General features: G+C 45.6%; 1 protein-coding gene across 2 annotated transcripts in view; it reads left to right on the top strand.

Annotated features, from left to right (window-relative positions):
- Nucleotides 1-13289, top strand: part of CCNJL (cyclin J like) — a 62252-nt gene that overhangs the window by 3069 nt on the left and 45894 nt on the right. The gene's annotated exons all lie outside the window — the stretch shown is intronic.

The following is a 13289-nucleotide window of genomic DNA, read 5'->3' as shown; positions in this document are numbered from 1 at the left end:
GGCCATGACTCTCAAAAGGCTCTAGAGAAGGATCTTTCCTTCTTCCTTCTTAAATTTGCTGGTGCTTGGTCATCCTTGGCATTCCTCGGCTTGTAGGTACATCATTCCAGTCTCTGCCTCCACTGTCACATGGTTCTATCTGTCTGTCTGTTTTCTCTTCTTACAAGGATACCCGATCATTGGAGTAGAACCCACCCTAATCCAATGTGATGTCATCATAATTTAATGACATCTGAAAAGACTCCATTTGCAAGTAAGGCCACATTCTGAAGTTCCAGATTAACATGACATTTGGGGGGACACTACTGCGCCCAATACAGGGAGGAAAAGGTCTTTCTAGTGCAGTACCTGAGCCCCCACACAGGTTTCAGTCAGTGCATTTGCTCCGAGTGTCTGGAGGAGATCTGCTTAAAGGGTCACCAGCTACTCAGTGTTTTTACCTCATTGAGTAGCTGTCTTCGTGTCCAATTAATGCCTTTTTCTTTTCTTTCTGTACCTGCTGACCTGTCTTTGTCCTGCGTTGCTTGGCAAGGCTGTGGCTTTCATCTGTTCCCTTGGTCTTCTTCCCAGAACAGAGTGGCCAACGTGTGGCACATTCTAGGCATCTGGACAAGAAGAAATCCAGGTCTTGTTGGTTCAGTTGAAAAGTAAGGAAAGTGGTAGGGGTATGGTCCTGGCCCTTTTCTGGAGGAGGTAGCTGAATGGAGCCAGTGAGGACTGCCGTGGAAATTGGGCTTCCTTTTTTATCATAGACTCAAGTGGTTGTCATTTCTGCTCATAGCTTAGGAGGAACGACTTCTACCTGATTTGCCCCTTTCTAGAGGGAAGGATTTCTAAGAGCAATAAATGCCATTTTTTAGTTACCTGAGAATGCCCAACCTTTTATACATAAGGGAGGATGTCCTAAATGTTCCTTCAGCTGCTCAAAGAAGCAAGAAAGGCTCCATGAACTGCTATAGCCATGTCATAGTGCCATATGAGTTTACTGTTGGGCTGCCCACCTCGGAGAGACGATGAGTTTGTCCCAGTTTTGCAGGTTAGAAATAGAAAGCTCACCCAAGGACTGATGGCCAAGGTCAACCTTGACTTAAAGCTGGCCTTATTAGGACAAATCCCAAGTTCCTTTGGTTATAATGTCCCACCTCCTCAAAATACTGCTATTGTTCTCCTTTACTTTATTTCCTCTCCCACTTCAAAGAAGAAAATGCTTCTTCAAAAATTTGGCTTCATGGAGTTTGGCAAGAAGAGTGAAGAATAGGGGAACCTAGTAGCCATACTAGCCTCGCCTTTCTTGAGGAATGAGGGCTGGCATTTTGTTTTTCTCAGACAGGGTAATTGTTTTTCTCAAATGTCTACTCTGATAATATGTTTCTAACACTGTAGAACAACTTTACAAGTGCCTGGCACACAGTAGACACTCTTAGTTGAATGTTGCCTGATGAATACAAAGCATGTTTACATATATGCTGTGTAACTGTTTCCATACAACCACAAGCAGTTATCCTCACCTGACCGACACAGGAGGCGAAGTTGAGGTCACTGAGACGTTGGGAGCCCCACTTTGTCAAATATGAGATTCCAGTCTGGCATCATACTACAGGGTATCAAAAACTTGACACCATGGAAACAAGTCTTGGTACTGCATGCACGCTAGTGATGGAAGTGAAACCCTGATCTGCTCATTTAACCTCTCTAAATCTGGCCCCTATCATCCATTCTTCCCAGAATAGCCAGAATTTAGATTGTGTCATTCTCTGCTTAAAGACCTCCAATGTCATCTCACTGCACTTAAAATTCCCAGTCCTTACCACTGCGTGGAATACCCAGCATAGCCTGGCTCTGGCCTGCTCTCTGACCTTGTCTCCTACCCCTTCCCTACCCTCCATGCCATTGCTCTTAAGCCACACTGACCTCCTTTCTGTTCCTGGAACAAGTCAAGCTTGTTCATGTCTCAGGGCCTTTGCACTGGCTCTTTCCTCTATTTGGATTCTGTGTTTCTCAGTCTCTCACATGGTTGCTTGTCTCCCTTAATCTATTGCTGCCTCTCCATGTCACTCTATTAAATCACCTTGCTTTTTCTTTCTAGCATTTACCAGGATCTGAAGTGTTTTTCTGTTTTTTTGTTTGTTTGGTTGGTTTCTTTGAGATGGAGTCTCACTCTGTCGCACAGGCTAGAGTGCAGTGGCACTGTCAGCTCAGTGCAACCTCCGCCTCCCGGGTTCACACCATTCTCCTGCCTCAGCCTCCTGAGTAGCTGGGATTACAGGCATGTGCCACCACACCCTGCTAATTTTTGTATTTTTAGTAGAGACGGGGTTTCACCTGTTGGTCAGGCTGGTCTCGAAGAACCCCTGACCTTGTTATCCGCCAGCCTCGGCCTCCCAAAGTCCCGGGATTACAGGCGTGAGCCACCGTGCCTGGCCTGAAGTTATTTTTCGTTTGTTTGCTGCCTTTCTTCCCATACTAGAATACATGCTACACGAGAAGAGGCCTGTGTCTGTCTTCTTCCTTGCGGGGGCCTCAGTGCCATGAACACAGCTTCCCAATGTGTATGGAATGACAAGGAGAATGAATAAGTCAGTCTTCGCTTTCCTCTTCTGTAAGCTGGGAGAAATGTTTTACAGCAATGTTAAGATTAAGTGAGATAACTTAAGAACAGTGTGAGGTGCATGGTGGGTACTTGGCAGGCATTGCACCTCTCCACTTAGGGTTGCTGCAAGACAATGATGGCCCGTTCACATAGTGCTGCTCAGAGTAAGGCTTAGGGTTTGTGACCACCCTCCAAGGGGTCCACAGATGTGATGGGTAATCCTTGTAAGAAAGGCACTGTTAGCCACTTGGACCATTGGTCCTATGATGGTGTTGAAGTCAGGAAAGGGACTAGTTCACCAAAAGTCATGTATCTACTGAGGGCTGGGACCCAGGAGTGAGACCCCATTGGTAAGACCCTCTAAGCAGCCTGGCATCCCGATGGGTGAATGTGGGGAGTTGAACCCTCCTCCAGCCCAAATTGCTCTGGAGAAATCTCTCCCTCTCCTTCCTGTAGGCCACCTTTATCCCATGCTCAGCCCTTAAATTCCTCCTTGGATCCTTCTTCCTGTCCCTGCTGCATCTGCAGAAGCCCACCTAGGACCCCGCTCCCTTAGCTCCTCTCCTCTGACCTTTCTGCTGGGGGTGGGAGTGCCAGCCAGTACAGGGATGTGGGGTTTCTTGCCTGCTACATGTGTGCCCTTTGACCTTCTTCCCTGAACCAAAAGGAGGAGTAGATTGTCACCAGGCTGGCGTCACCAGTGAGGAGGCTGCTAGTGATGTTTTTCTGGTAACCAAGTCTGTGCCAGGTCTGTCCAGATTAAAACTCGGGGCCATTTGTTTTTTTCTTGAAAGATGCATCCACCTAAGTTTAAAATTAATAGGGTGTTGAATCCAAGAACTAACAGATTTTGGTGAGTGCTGGTTACACATGATGGAACGAGAGCATTGGATGGTACGCAGCTTCAGGGCCACGTTCCTTGTCCCTTAAGCCTCTCCTTTGTCATGTGTCCTGGCCCCACCCTCATCCTTGCTTCTTTGACCGTCTTTGTCACCCTGCATAGTGACTTGTCCTACCCACTAGACTGTGAGCTCCTTGGAGGTATGAGGTGTGCCTTGTTACCTTGGCATTCCCAGACCAGTGTCTGAGTCAGAGAGGGACCTCAGGGTGTCCCCCACCTCACCTGATGCAGGCACAGGCATTGGGAGTGCACAAAAGAGTGAGACAGCCCCAAATGGACTCTTCTGGGAAATGTTGAATGAATGCTTGTGTGCAGGGACGCTTCCTGGGAATCCTTCATCTCGTCTTCGGCATCTGCCAGGACAGTCTTTGTGTGTGTGGGCACAGCATTGACTGTGGTGCCCAGCACAGGATCTGGTTGATGGAGGATGCCACCCCAGCTTCCTACAGACCTGCATGTTCTCCTGTCAGGTAACATGGGGCAGGAAGTTAGAAAAGCAATTACCTGCAAGGGCAGATTTACTGGCCTGGACCAAAGTACAGCTTAAGGATCTTAGGAAAATAACTGCAGGTTGCGCCCAGATAACAGAAATGTAGATAATTCCTCCCAGACTTCTAACAGGAGGTCCTGTTTTTCTTCCTGAATTTTCTGAGCAGCAAAGTAGATAGAACTTGCACTCGTCTCCTTTTGATTTATGCCCATTTTACACATAGTCTTCACTCTCCAATTAGAAGGAAATAGTTATGTTAGTAAGCAAAGACACACACCACTGTGACTTAAGGCTTCTTGAGTGTGTAGAAGACTTTCTGAATACAGGGATTTCTGGAGTTCTTAGGGGAAAAAAATCTCCCTCCCAAAGCCGTGTTGATAAGCTCTGCTTGACATGAGCTGGTAACTTTATCTTCCTGGGCTCCAGGGAGCCAGGGGCTAGGGGCTCCCTCCTCCTCGTCCACTGGGTGTTTACCTTCTCCCAGGATGGGAGTCATGTGGTACCTTAGGGGTCTTCTCATCCTGCTCCAGACTTGAGATCTGCAGGGCAACCAGCCACCTAATGCATTTTTTCCCTCTTCCTGAAGCTTACTTCATTGCACACTCAGAGGACTTCAGCTCTGTGAGACCGCTTTTTTTTTTTTTTTTTGAGACGGAGTCTTGCTCTGTCACCTAAGCTGGAGAGCAGTGGCATGATTTTGGCTTACTGCAACCACTGCCTCCTGGGTTCAAGTGATTCCCCTGCCTCTGCCTCCCGAGTAGCTAGGATTACAGGCGCGCACCACACCCAGCTAACTTTTGTATTTTTAGTAGAGGCGGGGTTTCACCATGTTGGCCAGGCTGGTCTCTAACTCCTGACCGCAGGTGATCCGCCCGCCTTGGCCTCTCAGAGTGCTGGGATCACAGGTGTGAGCCACTGTTCCCGGCCACATTTCTTAAACCAGTGGACAGATAAAAGATGTTTGATTTGTGACTGAATCTATGCAAAGATCTTCCAAAACATGAACAGCAAACATTTCGTTTAGTGATGATAATGTTAGTAGCTACTGTTTATTGAGCACTTTCTAGATTTCAGGCAGTGTGCCAGCATGCTCCCATATATTATCTTATTTACTCCTCACTTTGGCCCTAGTGTTAGGATTAACCCCAGTTTACAGACAAGAAACTGCAAGGCTCACAGGAATAAGTGTCTGAGATGAAACCGCGGATTGTATCAAAGCTTGAACGTAAATTCATTTTAAAAATATCCAATTTAACACAAAGTGGAAATATAAAGCAGGGGAAAATTGAGGTTCTGTCATCCATGACACTATAGGCTCTTGTGTTTTAGTTTGTTTTCTGGCGCTCTCCAACGGATGTGCTCTCTCTAAACCATCCTGAGAAGCCAGCCGCTATGGACGTGGGCCTTGCTGTGGGCATTGGAAAGGGCTGATGACTAGGCCAAGGTCGCCTTTATTTGGCCCTGGTGAGTGGCCATGCCTGGGCCTCACCTGTGTGTGGTGCCTGTCCCCTCGAAGTGATTTGGCTTCTGCCATTGCCTGTCCCTAACTTGCCAGGGAAAAGGACACCTCAGGGCCCCCCCGCTTGCCGAACTCTGACAGCTGGGTAGTGGTAGAAATTCATCCCAGCTTCATCCTCAGCCCCTGTGTCAAAACTGCATCATTTTTTTAGTGACTTCTGAAGCTTGCACACCCTTTTATTTCTCTCTTTCAACATCAGTATTTTTTTCTCACTCCTTCCCCTAAATTCCTCAAATTTCCCCACTTCAAGGCTGAACATCTGTCTCCTTATAGAAATCAGTGACCTGGCCAGGCACGGTGGCTCATGCCTGTAATCCCAGCACTTTGGGAGGCCGAGATAGGCGGATCACGAGGTCAAGAGATCCAGACCATCCTGGCCAACAAGGTGAAACCCCGTCTCTACTAAAAATACAAAAAAATTAGCCGGGCGTGGTAATGTGCACCTGTAGTCCCGGCTACTCACGAAGCTGAGGCAGGAGCATCGCTTGAACCCGGGAGGTGGACGTTGCAGTGAGCTGATATTGCGCCACTGCATTCCAGCCTGGTGACAGAGCGAGATTTCCTCTTAAAAAAAAAAAAAAAAGTAGTGACCAAGGTCCATACTCAACAAAGGGCTCATGGATTTGGGTACGTCATCCTCCGCTTGGTTTTTCCATTCCCTTCCCCTCCTTTTGGATTTCTGCATCCTTCAAGGGGAAGTTCCCCCCAAATCACAAGATGCCCCCAGATCTACCAAAAAGAAAGTGTTCCAAACTCTGGCAGTGGGATGTGTCTGCCCGGCTTAGTTACAGGAATGTGTCATTCAGGCCTTTCAAGCTCAAATGCTGGCTTTGACAAGCTCTTTCCTCCTCTAATGGCAGGGCTATCTTATGTTTGCGGTCTTCAAGTGAGACCTGAAGCAGTCTGCCCTCATGACCCCCTGGAGATGAAGGTGTGGGGGTTCATAAAATAAGGAGAAATTTCCTGCAGTCTAACCTGCAGAGGTGATTCAAGCTGTCTTAGAAGCTGTATACAGAGGATGGAAGATGGACTGGGAAGAATTGAAAACTGCAAATGAGGTTGGGGGACAAGATGGGCTGCCACTCAAGATAGTGTCTAGCTTTGAAACTGACTGCAGTGCTTCACCCGTATTCTCGAGGAATCTGGTGACAAAACTGAACCAGAACTTGGTGTTGTCACTTGAGTCTTTTAGGTCTTAGAATACCAGAATGCTCAGTGTGTGCACGATACCCAGTCAAGACATGGTCTCAGTGCACCTTCTCTGTGGCAGAAGCAAATTACCTTTGAAGGCTTCCTTTCCTCTGCAAAATCACGACAGCAATCCCTGCCCCACCTGCCACCCAGGTGTCCCAGGGAGAAAATGGGTGTGGGTGTACCCCATCAATCTCCAGGGCCTCCACATCATGAGATGGGCAAGGGACTTGGCTGGGCACCCTGGTTGGCTGGGGAAGCCTGTGCTGTCTAAGGGAGGGGAGGACATTTAAGACTTGGAGCTGGCCCTGTGCCCTTGTCATTGACTTCTTCTTTGTCTTCCTAAATCACACAGTCCCTCGGGTAAAGGGAGTGCAGCCAGCAGTTCTCTAGTATATCTGAGCACCTGGCAGAAAGAGGTGACACTGCGACTCTGCTGTTTTCTCTTTTTCTTTTTGAGTTATTACACATACACACAGACACACAGAGGATTTGTTTAAGAAATGGCAAAAATGAATACAAGCAAACAGAAGAAAGTAAAATTCCCCTCACAATCCTACCACTTGGAAACAATCTCTGTTGACATTTTTGGTGTCTGTCCTTTTCTGTGCGTGTCATCACAATACATTTTTATTTTGGATTTTTTTTTTTTTTTGTAAAAATGGAAAATACCGGCCGAGTGCAGTGGCTTACGCCTGTAATCCCAGCACTTTGGGAGGCTGAGGCAGGTGGCTCACTTGAGATCAGGAGTTTGAGACCAGCCTGGCCAACGTGGAGAAACCCTGTCTCTACTAAAACTACAAAAATTAGCTGGGTATGGTGATGAGTGCCTGTAATCCCAGCTACTGAGGAGGCCGAGGCAGGAGAATCGCTTGAACCCGGAAGATGGAGGTTGCAGTGAGCCGAGATTGCACCATTGCGCTCCAGCTTGGGCAACAAGAGCAAAACTCCATCTCAAAAAAAAAAATAAATGAAAAGGAAAATACCTTGTCGTAAAACACTTTGTCTATTTCCCATATACATTTTTCCATATCATTCTTCTCCACCCAATTCCTGATTATTGGACACTAGCAAAAAATTAGAAACAATCAATTGTTTGTTTAGAACAGATAACACATGAATGTGATTTTGAAAAACCACGCTATACAAAAGAGTAGATGATGGAAAGGCTTCCTGCCACCGTTGTCCCCAAATTTCCCTCCGCAGAAGATACCACTGACCCCAATTTCTCGTGAATTCTATTCTGTGCATAAGAAAGCATAAATTACATATGCTTTGACAGAGAGGTAGTATGAATTACACACTTTACCATTTCATTATTTTAATGTTTATTTTATTTTATTATTATTATTATTATTTTATTGAGACAGAGTCTCACTGTGTTGCCCAGGCTGAAGTGCAGTGGCATGATCTTGGCTCACTGCAACCTCTGCCTCCTGGGGACAAATGATTCTCCTGCCTCAGCCTCCTGAGTAGCTGGAATTACAGGCATGTGCCATGACGCCCAGCTAATTTTTGTATTTTTAGTAGAGATGGGGTTTCATCACATTGGCCAGGCTGGTCTCAAACTCCTGACCTCAAGTGATCCGCCCATCTCAGCCTCCCAAAAAGCTGGGATTACAGGAGTGAGCCACCATGCCTGGCCTCATTATTTTAATGTGTAGATTTTAATAATCTAAATAACTTTTATGAAACCATGAATAGAAGGGATTTTTTATATATTTCGCTAATTGTAGCAATAATGATATATAGTGGGCACTCAGGAAATTTATATTGAACAAATGAATAGAAGATTTCCTTTTGGTCATTTTCTTTTCAAGTATATACATTTTATTTTACAAAAATACTATCAAGTATATCACAGTTTCATAACTTTTTTCCTTAACTGCACGTGCTAAATAACCTTCTATGTCATTTTCTATCCTTCTGCAATCCAATGCATAATGTTTTATGGATACATCATGATTTCACTAACTCATCTCATTGTTGGATATTTAGGGGACTGCTTATTCATTTTTTAAAAATTGAAGTATAATTTATATACAGTACAATATACAGATCTTAAGTGAATATACCGTTTATAGTGTATGGTGAGTTTTGACAAATGTATATACTCATGTAACCACCACCATAATCAAGACATAAGGCCAGGCGCGGTGGCTCATGCCTGTAATCCCAGCACTTTGGGAGGCCGAGGTGGGTGGATCACATGAGGCCAGGAGTTCGAGACCTGCCTGACCAACATGGTGAAGCCCCATCTCTACTAAAAATACAAAAATTAGCTGGGCGTGGTGGCACATGCCTGTAATCCCAGCTACTCGGGAGGCTGAGGCAGGAGAATCGCTTGAACCCGGGAGGCAGAGGTTGCAGTGACCCAAGATCATGCCACTGCACTCCAGCCTGGGTGACAAAGAGAGACTGTTTCAAAAAAAAAAAAAAGACGACCGGGTGCAATGGCTCACACCTGTAATCCCAGCACTTTGGGAGGCCGAGGCAAGTGGATCACAAAGGCAGGAGTTCAAGACCATCCTGGCCAACATGGTGAAATCCCATCTCTACTAAAAATAAACAAAAAAATCGCTGGGCGTGGTGGCACACGCCTGTAGTCACAGCTATTCAGGAAGCCGAGGCAGAAGAATCGCTTGAACCCGGGAGGCAGAGGTTGCAGTGAGCCGAGACTGTGCCACTGTACTCCAGCCTGGGTGACAGAGTGAGACTCCATCTCAAAAAAAAAAAAAGACATAGGACATTGCCATCAACCTAAAAAGTTCCTCATCGGTCCCATCCTGCCCCCAGCCTTAGGCAGTCACTGATCTGCCTTTTGTCCTTGTAAATTAGATTTGTCTTTTCTAGAGTTTCATATAAATGGAGTTATATATATGTACTCCTTTCTGCCTGCTCCTTTTTACTTAATGTAATGCTTTTGAGATTCATCCGTGTCGTTGTGTCTATCAGGAGTTTATTTCTTTTTATTGCTGATTAGTATTCCGTTTTATGTCTATAAAAATTTGTTCATCCATTTCCCCACTGAATGCCTTTTTGAGTTGCTTCTCGTGCACCATTTGATTTTATATAGCACTGCTGTGGTGATCCTTGATTTATATCTGTAAGTATGCTCAGGAATAAGTTCCTAAAATGGAAGCGCTAATCACAGGGTATGATTTTAAGAACCTTGCATATCACCAGGTAATACATTCCCACAAGATTGCGCTAGTATACTTCCAGTGGTAATATGGAAGAGTGCCTGCTTCCCAGCAACTTTGCTAACCCTGGATATTACCCTTAAAAAAAAATTAGTACCATTTGGATAGGTTAAAAATGGTGCTGAATGGCTGTGTTTAAAAGGAGCAGGAGCCGGGCATGGTGGCGTGCACCTGTAGTCCCACCTACTAGAGAAGTTGAAATGGGAGGATCACTTGGGCCCAGGAGTATGAGGCTGCAGTGTGCTATGATTATGCCAGAGTGAAACCCCTATCTCTTTTTTTTAAAAAAAGAGTGGGAACCTCGAGTGGGAAAATGACTAGAGCAGGGGTGTCCAATCTTTTGGCTTTCTTGGGCCACACTGGAAGAAGAATTGCCTTGGGCCACACATAGAATACACTAACACTAACAATAATTGATGAGCTAAAAAAAAAAAATCACAAAAAAATCTCATAATGTTTTAAGAAAGTTTATGAATTTGTGCTTGCCACATTTAAAGTTGTCCTGGGCAGCATGGGGCCCATGGTCTGTGGGTTGGACACGCTTGTGCTAGAGGATGGCAAGGTGAGAGGAAGGGAACTCTGAATCCTTTCTAGGCTTCATGGAGCCCCATCTGCAGCACGGAACTGGCCTGAGACCTGCATCAAGGGCTGGATGAGGGCTGTTAAGGTGACCTGGCTGGAAAACTCCTCCAGCTCCCTCTTAAAGTCACCGCATTGCAGTGTGTGCTGCCCCTGGTAACTGGATCCTTTGGAGGCAGAATTTGAATCATCCTGAGGCACTCAGTGCCTTGTAGGTCCCTGGAGCAGATGGTTCCAGGCCCTGGGCATTCTTGTGACATGGATACCCACGCCATGCCGCCAGCTGCTAAGTCTGGAAGTGGTCATCAAGTGATTTGGGTGGAAGGGTTGGGGGGACACGAGGAGGAAGGAGAGGATGTCATTCAGAACAGAAGCATCGGGAATTGGATAGATTCAGTTATTGTAAGGGAAAGTTGGAGAGAACTTCAATGGCATCAGAAGGAAATTGGCCACACTGCGGTCCGTCCATGCATGAAAATATGGTGCAGTCATTAGATGCAACGTGGTAGACAGTGTTGGTGTGCAATGGACTTTTCTGATTATTGTAAAAAAAAAAAATCCAAGCAATTCAGAGCACTTCTGACTCTTTGGAGTGAACCATTGTTTTTTCCTTAACTTTTTATTGTGGAAATTTAAAAAGATAACACAAATGTGGAAAGAACAGTAGAATGAGTCCTCACATACCCACCACCCAGCTTCCTCACCTGTTTCATCTGCTCCCCCAGACAGTGTGTCATTTTACCCATAAATGGCACTACCAGATAAGGGCTATTTTTTTTTAACATAACAGCTATGCCATTTTCACACCTAAAATAATTACCAATAATTCATTAATATCTTCTGTTGTCCATTCCTCTGTTGTCTCAGAAATGGTTTTTATAGTTATTCACATCATAATCCAGATAAAGTCCATGCATTACATTTTTTTTTAGTGTCTTTTAAGCTGGGCATGGTGGCTCACTTCTATAATCCCAGCACTTTGGGAGGCCGAGGTGGGTGGATCACCTGAGGTCAGGAATTCGAGACCAGCCTGGACAACATAGTGAAACTCTGTCTCTACTAAAAATACAAAAAAATTAGCCGGGCCTGGTGGCAGGCACGTGTAATCCCACCTACTCGGGAGGCTGAGGCAGGAGAATCGCTTAAACCCGGGAGACAGAGGTTGCAGTGAGCCGAGGTCGCGCCATTGCGCTCCAGCCTGGGCAACAAGAGGGAAACTCATCTCAAAAAAAAAAAAATTTTTTTAAATTAGCTAGGCATGGTGACACACACCTGTAATCCCAACTACTTGGAAGGCTGTGGTAGGAGGATTGCTTGAGCACGGGAGGTCCGGGCTGCAGTGAGCCGTGTTTATGCCACTACACTGTAGCCTGGGTGACAGACCAAGACTCTGTCTCAAAAAATAAATAAATAAATAAATATAAAATACATAAGTGTTCTCAAGTATTTTACTCTCCAATGGTCCCCTACCCTGCCTGAAAATATTTTTTTCATGCCATTGATTTTCAGAGAAAACAGTTTGATTTGTCCTGATAAATGTCCTATATTCTGGATTTGACCTGCTACCTCCTCATACTATCATTTAACTTGAATTCATTGTTAACAGATTGGTTTATACACTTCGCTAATGTTGTGGGATTATAATATGCTTTAACCTACCTGTTTTCTAGCTGTAGACTCAAGCATCGCTTCCTCAGAGAAGCCGTCCGTGACTCCCAGACAAGGACAGGCTGGGCCTTTTGTATGTTCTCAGAGCACCCTTGGTGATTCCTTAAGCACTTAGCACAATTTGTAATTATACACCTATTTCTGCAATAATTTGTTGTAGAGCTAGCTCCCTCCCCAGACTGTAGGCCCAGGGGAGCAGGCGCTGGGTCTCTCCAGCTCTCAGCAGAGTGTGTGTTGCATAAGAGTCCCTCCATCAGGATTTGCTCGTCACTGACACCTTATCTGACTGTCTGTGCTGTGCAGCCCGCAAATTGCCTTCCTGGACTTCACTGTCGAAACTGTCTTTTTTTTTTTTGTTAAATAGAGTCTCTCTCTGTTGCCCACGCTGGAGCGCAGTGGCGCAACCTCGCTCACTGCAACCTCCACCTCCTGGATTCAAGCGATTCTCATGCCTCAGCCTTCTGAGTAGCTGGGATTACAGGTGCGCACCACCACGCCCGGCCTCAACATAGTCTTGTGGGGTAGGTAGCATGGCTACCAGTAACTCCACCATATACTAGTAGAAAAATGGCGTCTGAGGGGTTAAGTGTTTGACCAGAGTCCCCCTTTTAAGCAAGGTAGTTAAAGCCTTAATGTTTTGCGGATCTGCTGTCCCCGCCTGACCTTAGATAAGGCACACATAGAGCAGAGGACTTGCAATGCAGCCTCCAAGTTGGTGATGGTGTAACATGGACTTCCCCTCAAGCAGAGCTGACACCCTGGGCAGCCACCAAGCTAGGTGAGAAGGCGGGGGTTGGTGGAGCAAAGCTGTTGACTTGGCGTTGGAATTTCTCTTCGGTCTCTCCTTTTGTGTTAACTTTTGGTTTTGAAATCATTTCAAACTTAGAGAAGAGTTGCAAGCATAATATGCAATTTTGTGAACATTTTAACACATTTGTCCTGTCATTCTTTTTCTCTGTTTATATTTCTTTTCTTCAACCAAGTTGCAGAAATAATGCCCTATTATCCCTTAATACTTCAGGGTTTATTTCTCCGGTGTTTTTTTTTTTTTTTTTTTTTTGTAAATAGAGACGAGATCTCACTGTGTTGCCAGGTTGGTCTCAAACTCTTAGGCTTAAGCGATCCTCCCACCTTGGCTTCTTAAAGTG

Source organism: Pan paniscus, chromosome 4 (assembly GCF_029289425.2).
Source record: "Pan paniscus chromosome 4, NHGRI_mPanPan1-v2.0_pri, whole genome shotgun sequence".
Lineage (NCBI taxonomy): Eukaryota > Metazoa > Chordata > Mammalia > Primates > Hominidae > Pan > Pan paniscus.
Note: the sequence above shows the minus strand (reverse complement) of the source record. Positions and strands in the feature narration are given on the sequence as shown.